The sequence below is a fragment of the Phyllobates terribilis genome, unplaced genomic scaffold (assembly GCF_046119375.1).
Source record: "Phyllobates terribilis strain yellow unplaced genomic scaffold, ASM4611937v1 Scaffold_4__5_contigs__length_816908805, whole genome shotgun sequence".
NCBI classification, from domain to species: Eukaryota; Metazoa; Chordata; class Amphibia; order Anura; family Dendrobatidae; genus Phyllobates; species Phyllobates terribilis.
Genome location: NW_027362764.1, coordinates 674732030 through 674745609, shown reverse-complemented (window position 1 = coordinate 674745609; position 13580 = coordinate 674732030). Strand labels below are relative to the sequence as shown.

The window sequence follows — 13580 nt, the reverse complement described above, 5'->3', positions numbered from 1 at the left end:
TGTCCGTTCATTCAGAGACTGTCCCAGTCACCTGCTGTGACTGCCTGCCCGTCTACCCTGGTCGCCACCCGCTCCCTTACAAGGACCGCCCCCTTGTATAGTAGCTCAGAGGTTCCGCCTCCCAGACCCGTTACACACTCATTCACCAATATCCTCAAAATCTATGCCTTTCTTAGCTACTCCTGTACCAATGGAGGAACTTATCCTGTCATTGGAAGAAACTTTCACATTCCCCACAAATCTAAGTGCTTCACGATATAACAACACTCGTGTGTCCCTTCCAATAGCAGGATGGACAGCTCCACCATGGTGGGTAGCGATTCGAGATCTATCCCTCATTACACCCCACAGCATAGCTGTATGTGGTCCAGGATCTTCCAGCATACGATGTAATAGAATTAATATTACAAATAATGAGTTGGGATCCATACCTGTTAATCTAGAATCATTACAGTTTATATTTCTACCAAGTCATGTCCCCTATACATCAGAAAATAATGAAGGATCTACTCTATTCGGGGGCCTAGTATACGAATTAACCGAAGGAACATCAGGTTTGTTGCATGATTTAATAAATAGTTCAGGATATAATGAAGATACGAATACATGCAATCAAACAGTAAGAGGAATACTAAGACACCCCTGGTGCCCGTCCCCGAGGTTACAACCCCTCATATGGTATGCATCTGAAATTTCTTATAGGTTACTATCCCATTTAGGTGGAGAACATATCATTCTTCCAGAAAATATGTATTATGTTTGTGGAACTTTTGCTTACAAATTTCTACCTTATGATGGTGTTGGTACATGTACCCTAGCAAGATTGACCCTAGCTACATGGACCATCGCCCATGATGAGATAGACCTTGATCAGATACCAAGACATATGATGCAGAAGAGAAGAGCTAAAACCCAGCCTTTGATACACACTCCATGGTACACAAAGTTTGGACTCACTCTCACAATTACAGGATTGGCTATCCACAATTCTCATAACATTGAACAATTAGCAGAATTGTTTGATAATGTCACAGATGAAGTATTCGATGCCATTCTAATACTAAACAATCAAACTCGGTTTCATGCAAAAGTACTAAATCAACATACTATAGTATTAGACTATTTAACGGCCAGTCAAGGAGGTATGTGTCAGATAATCGGTCCTGCCTGTTGCAACTATGTAGATGCCAATTTTTCAGTCAGAGTAGATAAACACATCGCCAAAGCCATGGAATTAAAAGAAAGATTCAGAGAAGAACATTCCCATGATGATGAAACCATTTTTAGCAGTTGGTTACAATGGTTGAACCCTGCTAACTGGTTTAAAGGTATAGGAGGATGGATTGTCGGTGTAGGTCACATGTTCCTACAAATTTGTCTGTTTGCTTTCATCATCATATTGCTCATAAAATTATGTAAGTGGGCCATAAACAAAATCCGAAGACCCAAGAACGTCTTAAACGTTCATCTCCTTCCGGCAAATGAAAATTCTGAAATACCTCTCCTTGCTCCTCCCCCTCCTTTTCGGAGAGAGGGCAGAAGATACTATTACTTTGATGTAGAGGTGTAAGTGACAAGTGATAATATTATTATCAGAGAGAGGAAAATGATGGGAAAATTAGTATACCATATCAATTAATCCCTTTTAATATAACCCTTTAACACTCCTATAAACCAATGTAGTAAAATATGCTGCTTAAACAACTAAATTATAATAAGATTAATCAATAATCTCTAAGCAAAGATGTAAAGTTTACCCAAGCCACTGTGGAATTTGCAGGGGTTGCTTATCTTAGTCAAAATGCCCTTTTGAGGTCAGGTTGATCTAGGGAAAGCACATTGACCAACAAAACAGGTACATTGCATCAAGTAATTATATAAGTACATAGGTAAGCATTTTATGTAATCGCCTGATTACTAATGATTGGATGCTAGTTGTTTATATTGTAAGATGATTGGTTATGTTATAATCTTCCTATGTCCCACCTACTATGTACAACCCACAATTTATACTATAAGAATTGTGCCCCAATACAATGGAGGCAGTTCTGTTCTAATATTGATCAGAGCTCTTGTGGCTACAATAAAACTTTCTTTAATCTGCAGAGATAGTGTGTGCACTCATCCTTTGGGAGACTGAGACGTTATTCCATATCAACTACCATATGTAGAACAGGTGTGCCATACGACTGGCTATAAAAGCCCATGGTACAGAAAGGGGGGGCTCTCTTGCTCTGCCCACCCCACAAGACACAGAATCTTCATGCTGAGAAGCAGATGACATGTAGGCCTGGACACATGCTGGACAAAGACATGATTTACCAGCCAGGATCCAAGGAAAGATGGGTGAATCTCAACAATTAAGCTAATTATGGACAAATGGACAATTACTTTATAACTAATTATTGTATGTACCTGCTGCAATCTGATTCTTTTTAATGGACAATCCAAGAATAAATAGATACATTTTTTTATAAGAATATCGTGATATTGATACTTTGAGAAGTCCTCAGTAGAAAAAAATAATACAGGAAGAGTATTATTTTACAGTCTCCCATCCAAGTAATAACCAGGCCCGACCCTGCTTAGCTTCTGAGATCAGATGAGATCAAGCATGTTCAGGGTGGTGTGGCCATAGACAGAGACAAGCCTCTCACTTGCTGCTTTTCTACTTTGACGTCTGGCTGCCGGCTGCCCTTTCCAGTGCTCAGCAAGACCAGGTCCTTTTGTGCTTTCCCTTCTCTTCAATTTTTTTGCTGGCTTCCTTAAAAGGTCTTGTAGACACTGATCGGCTGCAGCGCTGTCGACGGAACGTCAGCTTCACGGCCAATGCCACAGGCCGGGAGCAGAGGCGAGACTCACCGGTAGACCCGGGTAGGGTGAGTAGAGCGCGGTTAGTTGATTTCTAATAGCTTGCAGCCGGGGATTAACTTTTAATGAAAGGGAACAATCCCTTTGACTGTCTGCAGTGCGCCACACCTAGGAAGCGCACTCTCACACACAAGCCAGCATGCACACGTGCTCGCATGTGACAACACCCCCTATCTGCCCCTACAACCTCTCCGTCACCATGCGTCAGACTCTCCTGCCTGTTTTATGATTTCAGGGGCCTAGCAGGAATCACCACCCCCTCCCCAATTCCTTCCGCACCTTCCTTACCTTCCTTGCCCTGAGGTTAGCTCTTTGTCAGCCGTCTGGCTTGGTTACACAAGCTTCTTTGCAGAGAAACTTGTTACTTCTGCTGGCCCTCGCTAGGCGGCCGGCATCCAAAACCTTCCCTGGGCACCTGCTGAAAGCCTGGCCCCTTCACAGCCCCGGGTGCTTTTAACGCCATCATTTCCACACGGCGAGCTGCGGAGTCAATAAGCACTCCTAGCCGTGGCAAGGAGCTCGGTGTCAGGCCTGCGTGAAGGCGGCGGGGTAGCGTACTTAGCTGCCAACTGGCTCAGAGGCCTTTGGGCTTCAATCATCTAAGTTACTTAAGGTCGGTGTCCGGCAAGGCGCCGTTCCATGCTAGCCGAGCTGGGCAGTAGGGCAAAACGTCATCAAAATGGTCTACAGCACCTAGTGTTCCCAGGAGGTATCCCATCCAAGTACTGTCCGAGCCCAGCCCTGCTTTGCTTCCGAGATCAGACGAGATCAGGCGTATCCAAGTTGGTATGGCCTGTAGACACTGCTCGATCCATTGCCCGGCCAGCCTTTCTCAAGATCGCTTGGTGGCGAGCAATCTGGCCGTGATGGGGCGGGCTCTGAAGGGTCCATGCAAAGGCTGTGCTGTCCCTACAGGTGTGGTTTGTTTAGCAGTGATTCACCCTCCGCATCAGGTGTCTTCAAAAATGTCTCGGCGCACGGTCACCTGCAGGCTAAACCCTTCATCGCGGTAATGTGACAGAAAGAGCAAGCTGGACCCGTAACTTGGGGGCGGAGCAAGACGTCCAGGGGTGAATGAAGGAAGAGGGTGAGATGGTTGCCAGTGACTTTGAGCTGCTCTTCAGATTGGAGGGTCGTGTTGCCTGCAAAGGTCTTCTGCTTGGGGTTACCGGTGGTTGCCTCCAGCCACCCGGGAGACGCTGGTCCTGGTGAAAAGGAGCCTAGTATTAAAAGTAAAGAAGCAACAATGCTGGAGGCCCACGGTGATCAGAAGGATGCTGGTATTTTGCAGAGATGAAATAGCGCAAGAGAGAAAGCAAATGAAAAAAAGAAAAGAGAATAAATGTGTGCACTTGTGAAAGGGAATGGAAAAAAGGCATAAAAGAGAGTGCCCCCTGCTGGTGGAAGGAAGGAAAAAGCAAAAGCCTACAGCACCTGGCATTCCCAGGCGGTCTCTGTTAAATGGTTAATTATGGAAATTCATTTGGAATGTTAATCGATAATCTTTTTTCTGAGTTCTATGCCTCAGCCATCGTGTCTAGTTGACATGCGCTATTTGTTTGTGTACTTTTGGTTCACTACCATATGTAGAACAGGTGTCCATACGACTGGCTATAAAAGCCCATGGTACAGAAAGGGGGGGCTCTCTTGCTCTGCCCACCCCACAAGACACAGAATCTTCATGCTGAGAAGCAGATGACATGTAGGCCTGGACACATGCTGGACAAAGACATGATTTACCAGCCAGGATCCAAGGAAAGATGGGTGAATCTCAACAATTAAGCTAATTATGGACAAATGGACAATTACTTTATAACTAATTATTGTATGTACCTGCTGCAATCTGATTCTTTTTAATGGACAATCCAAGAATAAATAGATACATTTTTTTATAAGAATATCGTGATATTGATACTTTGAAAAGTCCTCAGTAGAAAAAAATAATACAGGAAGAGTATTATTTTAAAATGGTGAGCCAGCCAGTCCTGTTTTTTTGTTTTTTAAATTAAGTAAGTGAATTTCTTCCGTGAACAAGGGGGGAGTCCTGACGAGCTGAACAGCTGTTGTTCACGTGTCAGTAAATTCACTAGTTTGTCACGAGAAGCAGAAAGGACCTACAGACTGAGGAAACACAGGAAGCAGAGGTACTATCAAGGAACAGAATCACACAGCAAAAGAATCAGACGAACTGAAGACAGGACGTGCTGATAAAGAGAAGCCAAGGAATCTTAAGGTAAGCAAAATATGGATATAATTTCTTCTTTTGCTAAACAAAGTAATATTAATTTCAAAGTTAATGTAGGAGATGACATAGAAGTTTTGTGGCTCAGTTTATACAAAGAATGTGAATTGCAGAATTTACAGTTAACTTCTAAATTGGTAAATAGAGACAAACAGAAATTGAGAAATATTCTACATTTGGTAGATTTTTTTCATAGTCTTGTGTTAGAGATTTCTAAGCAGGAAAATAGTGTAGAAGTGTCAGACGGTGATACTGATTCTGACTGTAATGTGGAAAATGAACAAGAAGTAAGACACGTGTCTGTAACTGAAGGTGACCTTGGGTCTGACCAAGAGACGGACATACAGAAACCTGACATGGGAGGAGACATGACTGACATACGAGAAACCGAAATACTAGGTGATGTGGGAGGAGACGTGAGTGACGTAGGAGGAACGGACGTACAAGAGCCACTAAAAATATCAGAGAATTTTGGAATTACCCAGGCTCAACTCCAAATTAAAATGAGGAAAAATTTGCTGAAATTATACAAAATCATGCCAAAATATGATGTCAAAATCCATGCCTGTAGAAATTCAGAGACATTTGAGAGCTTCTTTGATAAGTTTGATTTATCCAATGAGGAGAGGAATCAATTATTTAAAATATGGATTCCTGTGACATTGTCCAGACGTTTACATTTAATGCCCTGTGAAAATGACTCTCCTAATGGATGGGAAAATGATTCGGACAGATTAAGATATTTGATTTATTGTGTCACAAAGGATTTTCCCAACATAGAAGATCTGCAGAAACTAAGGATTGGTAGGAAGGAATGTACATATACATTCATGTCCATATTTGAACGGTTGTACAAAGCTCTCATCAAAAATGGAAAAGTACAACATATGATAACAACTTTTGTACAAAAATTCAAATTCCTAAATTCAGTTTCCCAAGTTATGGCATCACAAAAAAATTCATTATTTGAATGTGCACAGATGCTGGATTTTGTTAGAAAACATGAGAATCGTGAAAAGAAAATAAATCAAGCTAAATTTATAAAACCAGGAAAGGTAAAATCTTACCAAAAGCCAATATCAAACTCTCCTAGACTGAGTCATCCCCATAGTGAACTCTATCAAATACGCAGAAGATTTCATATATGTTATAAGCCATATCAGCCAGTGCAAAGATCCATCTCTCCACAGAATGAGTTAATTCTCAGTCAGAACTGTGATTCTCTAAAAAGGAAAATGTCTGAAACTGATGGACAGAGACAGGTGAGACGACCAACTCACAGTGACGTCATGGAATCTGGACAGAAGAACAGGCAGTTCTCTGAGGTTTTGAAGGATAGAAAAATGTCTTTACTAAATAGGGCGTTAATGGGGATATTTGAGAGAGACAGAAGATTTGGTTTAGGGAGTGGCTAAGGAAAAACTGCAATTATAATGTTGTATCAAAATGTAATACAATGTCTCAATATTTATTTATAATCTTATACAGTAAAATTGTAGTTACATAGTTTCTAATAGTTCATATATATATATATATATATATATATATATATACACTTGTCTAAGTAGAGATTGCATGTAATTGTATTTATATATACGTTTATAAAATATATATATATATATTAATTAATAAATTAGAACTTCATATATATAAATTTAAGTAGCAATATTTTGAATTACATTAGAACCAACCAATATATGTATAAGATATTTAAATAATTCTGTTTCTGTATGAATTTGATATTTAATTTTATTTTCTTATATTTCCTTAGAGTTTTCATTCCAAACAGGATTTGATCAAAGAACTCTAAAATGGATTTATTTCTTTATTCACACAGGAAGTGAAAAAATTGAATTTTTTTTTTGTGTATAACATTTTAAAATAATAACAATATATCTAGTTGAACTATAATATATATGTAATACTTATTAATTCTTTTGTGTTGCTAATATTTTCTGTGCATGAAGTGTTCGTGCAAATTAAAGTAGCTTTACAGCATGACGTGTGACAGCTGCGGCCTTTGAACTTTGAGCTAATAGTATAGGATCCCATTCATTCTATTTTCAACTGATGTAACTTAAGACCGGGCAGCCAGTGAAAAAAGAATCTAAGACAAGAGTTTTTTCAAGTGTCTGAAATTCCAGTGACTTACTCTCATATTATATAATATGTACTTGGGGAATATTCAAAGAAATATAAAGATATTCAATTGATATGGCAATGAGCATTAATAAATTGGGATACAACAATTTTGGGTTAAATATATATATATATATATATCTAAAACTTCATATGTGGAATGTTTGAGTTGAACAGATCTGTGAATGTCAGAGTGAAGGTGACAGATGAGTAAATCAGTAGCTGCTAAGTGTGATTGATGTGACAGGGGCCTCGTATGTTTGTATGTTTGAAAAAAAAAAATGTTTCTTTATGTGAAGGTACAAAAATATATTTAATTCTGAGGAAATTATAATACATAATTAGGTATTATCTACATATATATATTTCTATATTTCTTTAATAATTATTATTTCTTGATTTAACTAATAGTGGATAAGGGCAACCACACATCAAAATGGTTTACAAAGCAAATTTATATTTAGAATAATTTTCCACATGATAATATTCTTGAATAACTATAATATTATTTTTAATGGTTACCTAAATACGTACACACCTCTCTTTAGTCAAATCTATGCTACTCATCGATATGAAATTTATGCACAATATTTCTAGAAGAATAATTATTTTTAATTTAGTTCTGATATATTCATAAATTTTATAAAATAATATTTTTGGTATTAAGGGGGAAAATGTGTTTTTGATCCTGATTACATAATCACTTTTGATCAATACTTATTTTCCACACATTTTAATAAAGAAGAAATAATAATAAGGTACTATGGTATAATTAAGAAGGGTATTACATGCAAAGTTGCATAATTTAATAATTTTTGGTGGTACAAGGTTATGACAAATATGAAATCATCCAGATAATGGAGATATAAGGGTATTTTTTATGGAGAATATAATTACTCTGCATTTGTCATTAAAATTTAAAGGCCTTATTTTTATTTTTATTCTTATTTTTACTCTTAATTTTATTTTTCATTTTTAAAATTTTATTCTTACTTTATACTTCTTATTTTTCTATTTTTTCATTTTTTACTTCTCATTTGATTTTATTTGAGTTCAATATCTCAATTGAGAAAACACATTAATATTTAATAAAGTAATGTCTAATACAAGAGTATTGCTTCATTAAATATATATTGCTAAGGAAAAAAATGTTTACATTTTCTGAGTAAACACAACAATTCATTCATTCATTTATTCATTAATTCATACATTCATATATTTATTCATTTTGGTTCAGGAGTATACATTCTTTGATATTATTGGTTTAATAAACATATAAAAACTTGTTTTTTCAAAATACACTGACACCTATGGGTTGGAAAAGGTAAATACACCTATGACATAAAAATGTTCTATCATATGGAGAACTTGATTGATAATGAATTATTATCTATTATTGTTTATTATTCCAAACATAATTTATTTTAATATTTTGATAATAATTAGATGGATATTACTGATTGCTATGGTACGCTGTGATATTATAGGTTAGGAAAAACTGCCAGATTTGGTATCAGATTAGGGAATGAAGACTTCAATCAAGACATCGCAATTATGAATTCTATATTAATAAAGACTTTTAATTTTTATAAATCAAAGAGATTCTCAAAAGTTACAAGAAGAAGCAACTGATATCCGGACGTCTCAGAAGGTAACAGGTGTGAATGCTGAGTGTTATAATAGACTGTGTCCATTACATACAATACAATTCACAGCACTGATCACCAGGACGGCAGAGGACGATGATCCTATATGTACTGTGTTGTGTTCAAGTTTCATCACGTTCCAGTGGTTTCTTATCACCTGCAACGCTTCAATGAAAGCTGGTGAACAGGTAATACCTGGCATATGTGTGTTGTATATAAAGGACTGAGTACTGGTTATGGTGCTATATAAAGCAGGAAAGTGTCAAGTTAACCCTTGCTTTACTGACCAAAGACGTCACATCTGTTCCAAAAGTGACACGAGACCAGTGCGGACACACGGAAGATTCCAAAGACGATCCAACGTAAGTCCAGGTGACACTGCACAGATATTAAAGCTACATTTCATCCATGGACTTTGTTTTCTTATCAACTGACACACATGATCTTTCTAATAAAGAGTACAGTTTATGGACTGAACAATAATGAACACAATTATGGACTGTACAATATCTACATGCTGTAATTTATTTCAAAAGAGTTTTCATCTAAAGACTGTGTTATAAAAGAACCAAGAAGAAGACGAGACGACGACCCGATGACATCAGATGATGACGATTGAACCCGCGATTGCTTCAATTTAGATATAGGGAAGTATAATTATACATATTAAATTAATATTAGTCACGGCTTACCATAACATGAATTCACATCATTATATAACAATAATCCGATATTGATACTATTATTACTATTATTATTATTATGGAAATTTAATGATATTGCCAAGGAAGAAGGAAAGAAAAAATGATTGATGAATGTATCTTCTTTTGAGAAATTTCAGTTAAAGTCCTTTTATTCTCAAAAAAGCGGGAAATGTTAAATGGTTAATTATGGAAATTCATTTGGAATGTTAATCGATAATCATTTTTCTGAGTTCTATGCCTCAGCCATCGTGTCTAGTTGACATGCGCTATTTATGTGTGTATTTTTGGTTCACTACCATATGTAGAACAGGTGTCCATACGACTGGCTATAAAAGCCCATGGTACAGAAAGGGGGGGCTCTCTTGCTCTGCCCACCCCACAAGACACAGAATCTTCATGCTGAGAAGCAGATGACATGTAGGCCTGGACACATGCTGGACAAAGACATGATTTACCAGCCAGGATCCAAGGAAAGATGGGTGAATCTCAACAATTAAACAATTAAGCTAATTATGGACAAATGGACAATTACTTTATAACTAATTATTGTATGTACCTGCTGCAATCTGATTCTTTTTAATGGACAATCCAAGAATAAATAGATACATTTTTTTATAAGAATATCGTGATATTGATACTTTGAGAAGTCCTCAGTAGAAAAAAGTAATACAGGAAAAGAGTATTATTTTACAGTCTCCCATTCAAGTACCAACCAGGCCCAACCCTGCTTAGCTTCTGAGATCAGATGAGATCGGGCGTGTTCAGGGTGGTGTAGCCATAGGCAGAGACAAGCCTCTCACTTGCTGCTTTTCTACTTTGACGTCTGGCTGCCGGCTGCCCTTTCCAGTGCTCAGCAAGACCAGGTCCTTTTGTGCTTGCCCTTCTCTTCAATTTTTTTGCTGGCTTCCTTAAAAGGTCTTGTAGACACAACGCCCCACTCAGAGCCGCTGAGCTCACTGATCGGCTGCAGCACTGTTGACGGAACGTCAGCTTCACGGCCAATGCCACAGGCCGGGAGCAGAGTCGAGACTCACCGGTAGAACCGGGTAGGATGAGTAGAGCGCGGTTAGTTGCTTTCTAATAGGCTGCAGCCGGGGATTAACTTTTAATGAAAGGGAACAATCCCTTTGACTGTCTGCAGCGCGCCACACCTAGGAAGCGCACTCTCACACACAAGCCAGCATGCACACGTGCTCGCACGTCACAAAACCCCCTATCTGCCCCTACAACCTCTCCGTCACCATGCGTCAGACACTCCTGCCTGTTTTATGATTTCAGGGCCCTAGCAGGAATCACCCCCCCCCTCCCCAATTCCTTCCGCACCTTCCTTGCCTTCCTTGCACTGAGGTTAGCTCTTTGTCAGCCGTCTGGCTTGGTTACACAAGCTTCTTTGCAGAGAAACATGTTACTTCTGCTGGCCCTCGCTAGGCGGCCGGCATCCAAAACCTTCCCTGGGCACCTGCTGAAAGCCTGGCCCCTTCACGGCCCCGGGTGCTTTTAACGCCATCATTTCCACACGGCGAGCTGCGGAGTCAATAAGCACTCCTAGCCGTGGCAAGGAGCTCGGCGACAGGCCTGCGTGAAGGCGGCGGAGTAGCGTACTTAGCTGCCAACTGGCTCAGAGGCCTTGGGGCTTTCATCATCTAAGTTACTTAAGGTCGGTGTCCGGCAAGGCGCCGTTCCATGCTAGCCGAGCTGGGCAGTAGGGCAAAACGTTATCAAAATGGTCTACAGCACCCGGTGTTCCCAGGAGGTCTCCCATCCAAGTACTGTCTGAGCCCAGCCCTGCTTTGCTTCCGAGATCAGACGAGATCGGGCGTATCCAAGGTGGTATGGCCAGTAGACGCTGCTTGATCCATCGCCCGGCCAGCCTTTCTCAGGATCGCTTGGTGGCGAGCAATCTGGCCGTGACGGGGCGGGCTCCGAAGGGTCCATGCAAAGGCTGTGCCGTCCCTACAGGTGTGGTTTGTTTAGCAGTGATTCACCCGCCGCATCAGGTGTCTTCAAAAATGTCTCGGCGCAGGGTCTCCTGCAGGCAAAACCCTTCATCACGGTAATGTGACAGAAAGAGCAAGCTGGACCCGTAACTTGGGGGCGGAGCGAGACGTCCAGGGGTGAATGAAGGAAGAGGGTGAGATGGTTGCCAGTGACTTTGAGCTGCTCTTCAGGGGGGAGGGTCGTGTTGCCTGCAAAGGTCTTCTACTTGGGGATACCGGTGGTTGCCTCCAGCCACGCGGGAAACGCTGATCCTGGTGAAAAGGAGCCTAGTATTAAAAGTAAAGAAGCAACAATGCTGGAGGCCCACGGTGATCAGAAGGATGTTGGTATTTTACAGAGATGAAATAGCGCAAGAGAGAAATCAAATGAAAAAAAGAAAAGAGAATGAATGTGTGCACTTGTGAAAGGGAATGGAAAAAAGGCATAGAAGAGAGTGCCCCCTGCTGGTGGAAAGAAGGAAAAAGCAAAAGCCTATAGCTCCTGGTATTCCCAGGCGGTCTCCCATCCAAGTACTAACCAGGCCCAACCCTGCTTAGCTTCCAAGATCAGACAAGATCAAGTGTGTTCAGGGTGGTGTGGCCGTAGGCAGAGATAAGCCTCTCACTTGCTGCTTTTCTACTTTGAAGTCTGGCTGCCGGTTGCCCTTTCCAGTGCTCAGCAAGACCAGGTCCTTTTGTGCTTTCCCTTTTCTTCAATTTTTTTGCTGGCTTCCTTAAAAGGTCTTGTAGACTCAACGCCCCACTCAGAGCCGCTGAGCTCACTGATCGGCTGCAGCGCTGTCGACGGAACGTCAGCTTCACGGCCAATGCCACAGGCCGGGAGCAGAGGCGAGACTCACCGGTAGACCTGGGTAGGGTGAGTAGAGCGCAGTTAGTTGCATTCTAATAGGCTGCAGCCGGGGATTAACTTTTAATGAAAGGGAACAATCCCTTTGACTGTCTGCAGCGCGCAACACCTAGGAAGCACACTCTCACACACAAGCCAGCATGCACACGTGCTCGCACGTGACAAAACCACTATCTGCCCCTACAACCTCTCCGTCACCATGCATCAGACTCTCCTGCCTGTTTTATGATTTCAGGGCCCTAGCAGGAATCACCCCCCCCCCTCCCCAATTCCTTCCGCACCTTCCTTGCCTTCCTTGCACTGAGGTTAGCTCTTTGTCAGCCGTCTGGCTTGGTTACACAAGCTTCTTTGCAGAGAAACATGTTACTTCTGCTGGACCTCGCTAGATGGCCGGCATCCAAAACCTTCCCTGGGCACCTGCTGAAAGCCTGGCCCCTTTACGGCCCCGGGTGCTTTTAACACTAGGACTACTGGACTCGTGACCCCGCCTAGAACTACTGAAAGGAGTCATTTTGACTCCTTGCTTGTTTTCGTTTATTTTTAGAGTTTCATTTGTGGTTATTTATTAATAATTATATTTTTTGTAATGTATTATTATTGTGAGATCCAACAGTAATGCTTTTGATTGTTTTTTTTCTGCTTTTCTTATTTTTCTACAGAAAATAACAATAATTATAATAGACGTTGCACACATATAAACAACAACTGAAGAACAAAAAGCAGAGAAAATGTAGGTGGAGGAGCATAAAAATGAAAATATGGCGCAGAATTCACCTTCTAAACATTTGGTGTTTCACATTTTAGGCATTGCCTTTGATTTATGGCAGTACATTGCCCACACAAAGACTTACCACAAGTCTTACAATTTCCGACAGATGTATTTTTCTTGCACTTTTCTTTGATCTGGCAAAATTTTGTTTGAACCATCACTTCTGAGCATGTAGAAACTTGGGACGTGGAACCCTTTGCCCTATCTGTGACATAAGGACCACTCAACTCTCTCACAAGCGTTTGCAAAAATGCCTTGCGTGACATTTTTTGGTGGGTAATCTCCTTGAATATTATCCATGCATTTATACCCGCAAAGTCTAAGGCATTTTCAAATGCATGAACAGGCCATCTCCTTGTGCATGT

The 13580-nt window shown here is 40.4% G+C and overlaps 1 non-coding gene and 2 pseudogenes across 1 annotated transcript; all 3 read right to left on the bottom strand.

The window, feature by feature from the left end:
* Nucleotides 1-3552: 3552 nt before the first annotated feature.
* Nucleotides 3553-3672, bottom strand: LOC141268360 (5S ribosomal RNA; annotated as a pseudogene).
* Nucleotides 3673-11327: 7655 nt separating this feature from the next.
* Nucleotides 11328-11447, bottom strand: LOC141267326 (5S ribosomal RNA; annotated as a pseudogene).
* A 621-nt stretch (nt 11448-12068) lies between these two features.
* Nucleotides 12069-12187, bottom strand: LOC141267161 (5S ribosomal RNA). Its single transcript, XR_012321175.1, has one exon. It is a non-coding gene; the product is annotated as a 5S ribosomal RNA (ribosomal RNA).
* Between the last annotated feature and the right edge of the window lie 1393 nt (nt 12188-13580).